Source organism: Odontomachus brunneus, unplaced genomic scaffold (assembly GCF_010583005.1).
Source record: "Odontomachus brunneus isolate Ranch 3 - 2012 unplaced genomic scaffold, Obru_v1 Obru_scaffold_009, whole genome shotgun sequence".
Classification (NCBI taxonomy): Eukaryota; Metazoa; Arthropoda; class Insecta; order Hymenoptera; family Formicidae; genus Odontomachus; species Odontomachus brunneus.
The window spans coordinates 371,228-375,907 of record NW_022639459.1 but is presented as its reverse complement, the minus strand read 5'-3'; the positions used below and the strand labels follow the sequence as shown (position 1 = coordinate 375,907).

Below are 4,680 nucleotides of genomic sequence, written 5' to 3'. Positions count from 1 at the left end.
AAAGTCTTAATATCATGAAGAAAAAATAAACGAACTTACATTTTATTTTTTATATTTTATTTTCAAAATATATGGATTATTAAATATAAAGAATCAAGCTGTTCATACAGTTCCTTTACCGTGATATCACCTTTATTGTAAAAGAAGATAATGCCAAACCTAATGCCTTCATTAGTCACTAGACATAAGTCTTGTTATATTTGTCACAAATGTGAAACTGTATGAAATTACTGGTCATCACACATTGGGGCGTTCAGAAACCCTACTCCGTGAGTAGAGTAACATGTAATTAGCCAATCAAAGCAAAAGGAACTAAGATTTATTTATTATGATTGATTTATTAAAGTAACCCTATCCATCGAGTAAGATTTCTGAACATAGCTTTGGATGTGCACACTCGCAAACATCTTACAGTATTAATTCACTGGATGAAGAGCTCGCTTATATTAACACATTTGTATCTTCAAGTATTGCGTTGCATCGTCCGTCACGTTATGACGGAAGTTCAAGAATCGCGTGATTCTTATTTTCACACAGAATGTGCATCGCGACGCATCAATGCAATATATGAGCAGGCACAACATAACTTAATATTAACGATTTGTATGTGAGTCAAGGTAAATGTATAAAGCAAATAAATTGAATTGTGTTTGAGGATCAATTCAACTAAACTCCGATTAACTTAATCACTGATTACCTTATGGAGCGATCAATATAAAAATATCTAACGATATAATTTTATAGTTTTCACATTTAATAAAACAAAAATTAATAACCATTAAAAAAATAACACAAAATTTCAACTGAATCGTTAGAATATACTAATTGTTTTTAACTAATAACTGAAATTTAGCACAATATTATTTAGATAATAATTTAAACTTACGAATATTTTTTTACATTATTACGATTTTTTTACATTATTACTCAACTGCATCATAGCGAATGGAATGCGCAAAATATAAGATTTTGCAAGACACGTATTCTGGAAAACACAAAATATAACTACTGTATAACATAGATGTAAACGTAATCTTATATGTGCATATATATATATATATATATATATATATATATATATATATATATATATATATGCACATATAAGATTACGTTTACATCTATGTTATACAGTAGTTATATTTTGTGTTTTCCAGAATACGTGTCTTGCAAAATCTTATATTTTGCGCATTCCATTCGCTATGATGCAGTTGAGTAATAATGTAAAAAAATCGTAATAATGTAAAAAAATATTCGTAAGTTTAAATTATTATCTAAATAATATTGTGCTAAATTTCAGTTATTAGTTAAAAACAATTAGTATATTCTAACGATTCAGTTGAAATTTTGTGTTATTTTTTTAATGGTTATTAATTTTTGTTTTATTAAATGTGAAAACTATAAAATTATATCGTTAGATATTTTTATATTGATCGCTCCATAAGGTAATCAGTGATTAAGTTAATCGGAGTTTAGTTGAATTGATCCTCAAACACAATTCAATTTATTTGCTTTATACATTTACCTTGACTCACATACAAATCGTTAATATTAAGTTATGTTGTGCCTGCTCATATATTGCATTGATGCGTCGCGATGCACATTCTGTGTGAAAATAAGAATCACGCGATTCTTGAACTTCCGTCATAACGTGACGGACGATGCAACGCAATACTTGAAGATACAAATGTGTTAATATAAGCGAGCTCTTCATCCAGTGAATTAATACTGTAAGATGTTTGCGAGTGTGCACATCCAAAGCTATGTTCAGAAATCTTACTCGATGGATAGGGTTACTTTAATAAATCAATCATAATAAATAAATCTTAGTTCCTTTTGCTTTGATTGGCTAATTACATGTTACTCTACTCACGGAGTAGGGTTTCTGAACGCCCCAATGTGTGATGACCAGTAATTTCATACAGTTTCACATTTGTGACAAATATAACAAGACTTATGTCTAGTGACTAATGAAGGCATTAGGTTTGGCATTATCTTCTTTTACAATAAAGGTGATATCACGGTAAAGGAACTGTATGAACAGCTTGATTCTTTATATTTAATAATCCATATATTTTGAAAATAAAATATAAAAAATAAAATGTAAGTTCGTTTATTTTTTCTTCATGATATTAAGACTTTTCACGAGGTTGAAAATAACTATATATTTAGTTTTTTAACTATAATTATATCTCTTTTTTAATTTTATCATTTTTATAATCATGTGATCTTAAATATTGCGTCACTCTATGTAATAAATTTAATAAATTATGAAGTTCGTCAACTAACTTTATATGCCAAATACACAACAAATGTAAAATAACATAAAATTAAGTTATTTAAAAGATTAAGTCCCGACCTACAATAGATAGGCCTTAAGCCGTAAGAAATTAACTAATCACGATTGATTATTCTTCTATAATTCGACTATGATTGGACAATTTCTTCAAGCTTAAAGATTATTACACCTATTGCACATCGAGACTAAGAGGAGAGTGATCGTATTCTCTGGAAGAAGAGGAAAAAGGAGGGACGGTGCGAATCGGCTGCGCCGCACCGCGACGTGTACTTCCTGGCTGTGTTTCAAAATTCACTGCCAGCATTGAAAAGCTATAATTTATGTTACATATATTATAGATTATCAGCTCTGTTAATAATGCTCTATGCACAATGCCTGACAACAGACAATTGGAATAGGCATCAACCAATAGAAACAGGGATTAAAAATAATTGACCAATCCGGACTCCTATTGCCTGTTCTTATTGCCTGTTGCCTGGCGTTGTGCATAGAGCGTAATTTTGGAACACAACTCTTGTCACAAGGTTGTTTGATGATGTCATACATCATTGGCGGCACGCGGGAACTAGGTTTCACGTTGCAATAAAAACCAGAAAAGCTACGCGCAGTTTTCATCCTACTTCGTCGGAGCCAGTTCATTGCTGCAAGTCAGTACGCGTAGAGCGTGTACTCTTTTGAACAGTCTTTTGGTTGTCGAACAGATTTAGTTCATGTCTTTCCTTTCATACCCTTATAGAAATATCATACTAAGAATCATTGAAAATTACTTATTTTCAATATTAAAAATACTGGATAATAAGTAATTATCAATGATTCTTAGTATGATATTTCTATAAGGGTTCTTTCTGTCTAATATATAATGTCTATATTAATAACTATATAAATTTATGTTAAAGTCTCTTATTAATACATATTTCTGCAATTAATTACATGATTTAAATACTACTTAAATGTGAAGCGATTTTTTAAATTTCTCTACATTTACTACAATACATTAGAGCGATATACAACTGTCTACAGCAAAACTTTTTAAGTAGAAAGCATTTTAAATGATCAATAACAATGGAAAGCCGTTATGCATAAATTTAAAAAATAATCTCTCGGAAAATTTAAAGAAGTATGCCGGAACAAAAGAAATTCTGCTTGCTAATGGCAAAAATATGTAAAAGGGCAAAAAACAGCCATTGCAACACTTGATACATATTTTTTGTTTTGAGACTATAAATAAAAAAAACTTGGATAAGATACAGTATCTGATATTAGTGCAGATATTAGTATCTGCAATCCTCGTTTATAACATATATCGGACGCATACAGTACGTCCGCTAGAAAATTTAAATATTATGTCGAGACGCAGAAGCGAGTTAATGGATATATGATGTGCAAATACAATTTTTTTTTCAATAACAGCTGCTACCTTCTACTTCATAATTGAATTGTCTCAAGAAAAAAAAATTAAATAATTAAGACATTAAAATAAGAATAAAATAAAATAATTAAAAAGGGAAATAAAATGAGGAAACAAATTGAGTTAATTGACAAATATAGCAATTAAATTACCGATTTAGTTCAAAATTAGACTTACCTAATTTTCTAAATAAACGGTTCATTTTATGACGAGAAAAATGTTAGAAGTTTTAGAAACTAGGTAGAACAGGTAGTCAAAACAATGTCAATCTGATATCATTTTGACCAAGAAATTATGTAAATTTAGTGAATATTTGATCAAAATGATATCAGATTGACATTATTTTGACTATCTATTTTACATGGAAAACACTAAATACTAACGTATAACTAACGTATAACTAACATATAAGTAACACTAACTATACATACATTAACAATATTAAAAAAGCTTGCACGGGAGATTCTATCGAGAGCAAAGATATATTTGCGAAATAATCTTCTCTTATAAAACTTTTGTTATCTCATCTATCTATAAGAAATTGCTAGTCAGCATGACATTATTTATTACATAATATTAACACACAGTTAGATGATTGGCATTATGTCAGCTTATCTGTTACAAATGTATCTTGAAGATACATATGTTGTTAATATAAGCGAGCTCTTCTTCCAGTGAATTAAAACTGCAAAGTGTTTGCGCGCGTGCACATCTAATGTGTGATGATGAATAATTTCATATAATTTTACGATTGTGACAAATATTACCCGACCTGCATCTAGTGACTAATAAAGAAATTGGTTTCGACATTATTTACTTCTGTAATAAAGGTAACATCGCAGTAAAGGAATTACACGAGTTTGGAAATAACATTGCAGATATAAAATATTCGTGAAAGCATAAGGAACGCCGAGCATTTAACACTATCCCCTTATAGAAATATCATACTAAGAATCATTGATAATTACTTATT

The 4,680-nt window shown here is 29.4% G+C and overlaps 1 protein-coding gene across 1 annotated transcript in view; it reads left to right on the top strand.

Annotated features, from left to right (window-relative positions):
- The window catches only part of LOC116840360, a 25,971-nt gene that overhangs the window by 9,222 nt on the left and 12,069 nt on the right, over positions 1 to 4,680 (top strand). The window lies entirely within an intron of this gene.